The sequence below is a fragment of the Malaclemys terrapin genome, chromosome 10, assembly GCF_027887155.1.
Source record: "Malaclemys terrapin pileata isolate rMalTer1 chromosome 10, rMalTer1.hap1, whole genome shotgun sequence".
NCBI classification, from domain to species: domain Eukaryota; kingdom Metazoa; phylum Chordata; order Testudines; family Emydidae; genus Malaclemys; species Malaclemys terrapin.
The window spans coordinates 81,956,632-81,964,987 of record NC_071514.1 but is presented as its reverse complement, the minus strand read 5'-3'; positions in this window follow the sequence as shown (position 1 = coordinate 81,964,987).

Here is an 8,356-nt window from a genome sequence, read left to right as displayed (position 1 = left end):
ACCTGGGTTTCCATAGTCCCAAACTAGCATCCTAACAACTGGACCTTGCTTCCTCCCAAAGGGCTCAGGATTTTACAGCTTCTCTGAGACAAGAGCCAGGATTTGAACCTGTGACTTCTTGTACGTCAAGCTTTCCCCTACATACACCACACTACCAAGCCTCTGCACAGTAGAAGCTTGGTTGCTAAGCAAGACAGGCTGCTGTGTTTTGTACCATTTGAAGCTTTTTCTGAGTATGTTGTTTTGTTTGTAGATACAAGATATACAAGCCATTCTTTCAGCTCTCTCTAGGTGGTTACCTCACACTTGTCACCATGGTACCCTGCGTATAGCACTCTGATGAGCAACTAGGGAAGTACCGAATGGAATGTCTTGCTCTGTGGGGATGCTATTTACCAGGTGAGCTTTACTATCAGTGAGTTAGTTAACTCCTTTCTGGGGAAAATGTTGTGCAGTACTTGGGTCCAGATCTTAGTCCAAACTCATTGGCCCTGGCCTTGTAGTCACTAGGCCTAGGCCAGAGAGGTCTCTCTTTCCAAAGAATCTGCACCACTTCAGCAGACTAGCTACAGCTATTACTTGAAGCCATGATTTATGCCTGGCTAAGAATCTGGAGAGAGATTTTTAGACAGAGGAAAAGCTTCCAAGTAGATCTGACTTATACATCAATGCATTTCCCTTTCACGTAGTTTTCATCACTTTGCTTTGTCTACAGATGCCTAGGGTGAAATCCTCGCTCTGCTAAAGTCAATGGCAGAACTTTCACTAACTTCAGGGATTTTGTCCATAGATTTAAGGCCACACAGGACCATTGCAATCATCTAGTGTAACCTAACCCAGGCCAGAGAACTTCACCTACTAATTCATATATCCAGTCAATAACTTCTGGTTGATATTTACTAACTGCCAAGTATGTGCCAAAAATATTTGTATTTTGACTTTTACAGCCTCCTCTTCTGCTACTAGTTGATCTTCCAGTCATTGTCATAGTCACAAATTTGGGATTATGACATCAGCGTTATCTTCATGACACCAGATTATGATTTGGGCAGGAGAAGCTGGCTAGGTGAGAAGCACCAATTGAAACCTTTTCCCTTCAACAATAGAAAAGGCACATTTCTTCCAGTGCAAATATTGTTTTTCTTTACAGTTGTATTCAGCTTACAAATTCCCATTCATAATATGGTTTTGAATATTTCCTTTTTATGTGCTTTCTGAACAGTCTGTGCCCTGTTTGCATTAGAGAATATTAGTATAGAGTGCAGAATGGATTGCATTAGTCTGTTCTCTGCAGCTGGAGAAAGAATAACATCCTTCAATACCTTGAATAACAATACACCTCTACCTCGATATAACGCGACCCGATATAACACTAATACGGAAATAACGTGGTAAAGCAGTGCTCCGGTGGGGGGGGGGGCGGGACTGCGCACTCTGGTGGATCAAAGCAAGTTCAAATATAACGCGGTTTCACCTATAACACGGTAAGATTTTGTGGCTCCTGAGGACAGCGTTATATCGAGGTAGAGGTGTACCAGTAAACCCCACCAATACACTTTATGAAAACACGTGGTAGAAAGAGGTAATGTGATGTAGTGGACTCAGTATGGGGTAGAGCGCTAAGAACACTTGAGAGCTAATCCCCTCATTACCACCAATTCACTGCATAGGCTTGGGCGATTCATGTAAATCTCCGTGCCTCAGTTTCCCCGTCTGTAGCAGAGCGATTTTTACCACTTGTTTCAGGCCTCCATAGGGATACTGTGAGGACTGACTGGATAAAGTCTGAGTGTTTTGTTTTTTTTTCCTGAAAAAGTAGGGCTTGATCCAAAGACCCTTGAAGTCAATGGAAAGCTTTCCAGTCTTTTCACACGCCTTTCGATCAGGCTCATGAAGTGATCAAGAAATAGATCTGTGCTAAGTATCAAAAGTTTTCAAATGAAAGTAGATTAAGACTCATTTGAGCAAGTAAAACTATTTATTTCTTCGAAGAGATCAGCTGCTCATATTTTTAAAGGACTGTCATGTGGGTGGACATTAGCCTTTATTTTTCAGTGTGCCGCTGGCGAAAAGAAGAACCTCTGGATGATTCTTTGTTTTGCAGAACTTTCCCTGTGACTAAAACAAAATGCTGCTCCCTCTACTACTGGGAGAAACTATGTAGTACAAACATTACCATCCAGCAGAAAGAGAGAGAGGAGGGGGACGGATTTGTTGTTTATTGAACTCTGTTGCCTGACAGACATGAAATTCTTTGAGTGAACTGTGTAGGGATTTCTCTGGAGAGCAGCTGGGTTTTTTCCCTGTCTCTCTCTCTCTCTCTTGCTCGCTCTCTTTTTTAAGTGCCTGGTTGCTAAGCAACCATTATGGGGATGGGGGGGCTCACAGTAGATTGCAGAACAGTGAATTTAAGCATGCTGCTGTTATTAATCATCAATGGTCTTTGTTTCGTATTGATGGTGTATATCTGGTTACACATCAGACCCGCTGAAATTAGAAAGAGAAGGGTAAGGGGTGATGTGATTACCATCTGTAAGGATCTACATGGGGAACAAATATTTAATAAGGGGTTCTCCAGTCTAGCAGAGAAAGATATAATACAAGCTAACGGCTGGAAGTTAAACTAGACAAATTCAGACTGGAAATAAGGGGTAAATGCTTAACGGTGAGAGTAATGAACCATTGGAACAATTTAGAAAGGTCGTGGTGGATTCTCCATCACTGACCATATTAAAATCAAGATTGTATGTTCTCCTAAAAGATCTACTCTAGGAATTATTTTAGGGACTTTTCTATGGCCTGTTTTATACAGGAGTGCCGACTTGAAGATCACAGTGGTCCCACCTGGCCTTGGAGTCTATGGATTGAGCCGATTTGTGTGGTCAACCGCTCCCTCACAAAAACACAACACAACAATAATAACAAAGCTTGGGTAGAAATGGACCTTTTAAAAGACAGTATTTTCCTTCAGCCAGTTGCCTGGCAGAGAGAATGAACTCACTTTAACTAACAGTAAATAATGAGGTATTCCTGTTTCCTCCTCCCCCACCCCCAGCTGCGTTTTTTTTTTTTTTTTTTTAACTGAAGTAAACAATTTTTATGCTGTCTGGAGCTATCAAATTTAATAGCGTAGTACGCGTTAGCAAAAATAAATACATAAATAAACATATTAAAAACACCACTCTGTGCAACCTGATTGTGAGCATTAGAAGAAATGTTGACAATATAACGGGAGGTTGGTAACTTCCAGGATTTTCTAGCTCAGGAGCGAGTCAGATACGGGCAGGTGTCTGATACTGCTGCCTTCAGGGAATGGGGGATACGTTTGTTAATATTGGTAAATCACTTTGCAAATGAAAAGTAGTTTATGGACTTTGTCCAAAGCCCATTGAAGTCAGCAGCAAGATACTCGTTGACTTTCGTGGCCTTGGGATCCTGCCTTATAAAAGTTAAGTGGGGCTTAGAACAAGGTGTGTTAATGTTTCCAGAATCATAAGTGCAGATGAGTTGATAAATTTCCTGGGCTCATATACTGTTGCTTTGCAATTTCAGAGCCCCACCATCCATGATCTCAAAGCCCTTTAAAAATATTAGTGAATCAAGCCTTCCAGTTCCCCCGAAGTATGTTAATTATTATTATCCTCTCTTTGCAGATAGGGAGATGGGTCCTTTTTAAATACAGTATCGTGCAGCAATGATCCCAATCACAGCAGTGGACCTTTACTGCAGAACGTTCTAGGGTTTTATTTTGTAATTGGAAGCTAAGAGAAATTAAATGGTCATGCAGCAATTCCATGTGACAGAAACAAGATCAGCTTCAGTTCTGTTCTGGAGGGACCAGCTCTGGATCTTCCTCGTGCGTTCATTTCTCCAAACTACCACTTCCCTGGTGTCTTGCGTAACTTAGCCATGTCATTTAAATACTGTTTTCTGAAAAGGGCAACATGTCCAGTGAATTATGATGTTGGGAGTCAGGAGCCCTGGGTTCTAGTCTTGACTGTGCCATTGAGTTGTTGGGAGACATCAGGCAAGTCTCTTAATCTCTCTGGATAAAGTTTTCAAAAGTGCCTAAGTGATTTAGGAGCCTTTAAAACCCTAGGACTTGTGAGAGTGAGCGTCTCTAGAATTCGTATGGGATTTTGGCTTCTAAGTCATTTAGATGCTTTTGAAAATGTTACCCTCTGTTTTCTCTCTGTTAAACAAGGAGTGATCTTTCTTAACCACCCTGAAAGTTCTTAAAAATCTACAGATAAATGCAAAGTTGTTATTATTACTGCACAGAGACTATGGAACCTCTCAAAAGGTTGGGTTCCACCATTTCATATCCCAAAACATCAAGGGCCTTCAAAACCCACTTGACCATGGTTTCTCTTCATCTCTAGAAATCTCAGTAATAGAATCCTAGATGCTCTGTAGAAAGGAAAGAAGAAGTTAATTGAAATTACACTTCTGCATTTTCTGTATACATTATTGTTGCTGATGGCACCAAGTACATCAGGGAATTTTTGCCTGTCTCACCCACCTAGGACTAGTTACTTAGCAAATTTTTATTTCCTCTTCACTTTCTACAATGTCGGGACAGTGGAAGCAGTAGTTAGTAATTTCCTGTTTCCCAGTTTTATTAAAAGGTGCCAAAATGAATTGCCTCATAGACAAAAGCCAACCAGATATAGCAGGGACAATGCAGACTTCCCACACGCTGGCCCACTGACATGCTTTGGCTTTTCTCTTGGGGGGACCATCTCTGGTAGTAAGGGGTATTTCATTCTCCATGGTCTGTACATTTCTTGTTTTAAAAATGCAAGCCAGTGGCACCAAATATTGTCCGTTTTTGTGGCATGGACACCTACCCACCAAGAATTGGATAGTGATCCCCTGCTTGATTCACTATGGTAATGCTGTTTAGATGCAGATCCTGCAAAAGGACCCAACCAACTGGACTGCCCTTGACCTACAGGACTCCATAAGTGTCTACATGGACAGGTCTCTTTGCAAGATCGGGGTCTAACTAGGAAGCATTTAGAGGCTGTTAGCAACAAAATTGCCATCGTTCCAGTGAGTGGAGTGGACCGTACCCTGGAAGTTAACAGTCTTGCCCAAGCCCGTAGTCTGTGCACTACCTAATGGCTTTTCAGCTTGTTGTCCTCATAAAAGCTGTGTCAGCCACCTGGTGCCGGTTGCAGCCGCTGTCTCACGCGCTGGGGCTGCGAGCTAAACTGCGGTGAGAGTCCATTTTCTCGGCAGCTGTTGGGTGGGGAGGATTGCGGGGGGGCATTCTAGTTGACTGCTTGGTGCTATGAAGGAGGCACTGATGAAGAGAGAACACAGAGGGTTGGGTTTCTGGAAGCAGAGGCTGGTGCTACTGCCTGAGAAGGAAGCGTTGACAGATCAGAGTGAGGGGAAAGAGAGCTGTTACCTACCATTGGCCATTTCCCAGCAGGGGTGTTACATTAACTAAGGTGTGTTGGCGTTTAAAACAGCTGATTAAAAATGAAGGAGCAGATGGTGAAGTTGGTGTTAAGTTGTTGGTCTTTTTTTTCCCTCCTGATGATGGGAAGAAAATAAGCACCAGGCTTGCAGGAAATGTCTGGGACAGAGGGGAGACCTCCACAGTGCTGAGATGTGTGTATTCTGGTTGGCTTTCTAGTCATTAGTAGCCCTAAGTAAAGCAGTATGTTTGCCTCCATCAGAACATTGGGCTGACTAGCGTCGAGTTCTTGTATGTGTTGATATGGTAGAGTTAAACTGCCGTTCTGCTGGGGCTATTTAAAAGTCAATACCGTCTTACTCAACCGGTCTGTTCCCCATGCATAGTCGAAGTCATAGCTGCTTTGAGGAGGGTGAAATTCACCTGACCCCGCGCTAGTCCTATACCCCATTTCATCCCTCTGGATCAGGCTCAAGTGGGATTTCAGACTAGAGCTGTGCCAAGAACGGTAATTCCGTATTGTGGAGAATTTAGACATTTCCTTTCATTCCGATTTGGAACGAAACCCAAAAGGGGAGAATGTCACCACAGGTGACTAAAATGTTACTGCTTTCCGCCCATAAACTGAATGTACGGCCCTTGCTTTTCCCCCCACCCAAATAACAGATGAAATCCTGGCTCCATTGAGAGTTTGGCAATTCCCTGGACTGTTCGGAGATTGTCAATGGCTTCACGGGGGCCCAGATTTCACTGATAGTCTTTTAATATTTACAGGCACTCATCTGCCATAGAAAACTGTGGTCAGGGGCATATCGCCACCTGATAATGTGTTACAGAGATACAAGGGCACCGTCTACATTACTCCAAGGCATCCTGGAAGAGGTGTTCAACCCATCTCACCTTGGCCTGGGTCCAGGTGCTATGTAGGTACAAATGACCGATCTCCCAGCAAAGAGGCATTCTGCTTAATATTCTCAACCAATCAAGCTGCAGCAGGGGATGCATGAACTAGTGACTGGCACAGAATTGCTACTCAATTTGTCTGCACCATCACCGGACAATAATATGGCTTTGCAATACACTCTGCCATACCTTGGGTATGAAAGATGCTCTGTGGAACCGACGCTTATTCGAGCCAATTCTGTCAGAATCTAGGATTGTAACGCATGCGAATGCCCTTAAAGTGTTCTTTTTCGGGGGAATGGTTGGGGCTGTGGCAAGGCAAAGCCAGAATGTTCATAAGTGAAGATAAATTATAACATACAAAGATCAGCTTCCGTAGCCTAAACCAGAATACCTGCTACAGTATATGGAGGATGTGAACTTTATTTAGGGATTTTTTGGTGGGTGGGTTTCTTACATTTACTGCTACTAAAACCAGGATACTGGACTGGACAGACTTGATGCTTAGACCTTGTGTGGCTGCGCCTAATGTCCTAAGACAGGGGTTCTCAACCTTTTGCTTGCTGAGCCCCTCTCTGCCCTCCTCCCCAACATGTTATAAAAACTCCACTGCCCACCTGTGCCACAGCAACTGTTTTTTGGCATATAAAAGCCAGGGCCGGTATTTGGGAGTAGCAAACAACGCGATTGTCTGGGGCCCCATGCCACAGGGGGGCCCGCAAAGCTAAGTTGCTCAGGCTTCAGCTCTAGGTGGCAGGGCTCAGGGCCCTGGGCTTCAGCGCCCGCGTGGTGGACTTTCGGCTTTCTGCCCTGGGCCCCAGTGAGTCTAATATTGGCCCTGCTTGGTGGACCTCCTGAAACCTGCTGCCACGGAGCCTGATTGAGAACTACTGTCCTAAGAGACAGGTTGAAAAGCTAGAAGAGAAGGGAGAATAAACTATGCTCTTAAATTCTAGTTTCTCTCTGTCTTCATAGGTTGGTCATAACCTGCAGCCAAAATCATAAATATACTTTCTGGCCATTTGTACTGGAGAGTTTTCTCAGCCATGCGAAATGCAATTTCAGATGTTATGCACAGTGCATAACCTGGCAACCCACCCACACACTGCAGGAGAACAAAGGCAAAGTTATCTAATAACAATTGAATATTTGGCTGGAAGCAGCTTACTTTGCAGCTTTGAACTATTGACTTGCTGGGGAACGTGAGAATTACAAAAACAAATTGTCAGTTTAAAATAGGTGACTGTGACCGGAAGAATCTGCTGCACTGAAATCAGTTTTCATCCTCTATTTCCTATACCTATTATGGCCCAAACAACCTGGGCTGGCAACCAATCAGTCTATTGTCAAGCAATAATGGTTACATTTATTATTATTTATTGCAGTAACGCTAAGAGGCCATGACCAAGTGCTGTATAAACATATAGGTGCTGAATAAACATATAATGAATGTCAATGCCTGCCTCAAATTGCTTACAAGCATTTCTACAAAGCCTCTTATCTTGGAGGATCACAAAGCACTTTACAAACTCTTTATATCCATGAGTCACTTGTCACTGAAGTGCAGCCACCTCTGGGGTGTGGTAGCTGTTTCACAATGCACAGAAACAGTACGCAAAATAAAGTTAAGAAAAATGTCCTCTCCCAATAAAACTGCAGCGAAGATTAAACGTAATTGCACAAAGTGGGATTTGGCCCAGGACACCAGAGTTAACATACCTAGTAATCAAGTATCAGGGGGTAGCCGTGTTAGTCTGGATCTGTAAAAAGCAACAGAGAGTCCTGTGGCAGCTTTAAGACTAACAGATGTATCGGCGCATGAGCTTTCGTGGGTGAATACCCACTTCGTCAGACGCATGTAATCGAAATTTCCAGGGCAGGTATAAATATGCAGGCAAGAATCAGTATGGAGATAACGAGGTTAGTTCAATCAGGGAGGGTGAGGTCCTCTGCTAGCAGTTGAGGTGTGAACACCAAGGGAGGAGAAACTGCTTCTGTAGTTGGATAGCCATTCACAGTCTTTGT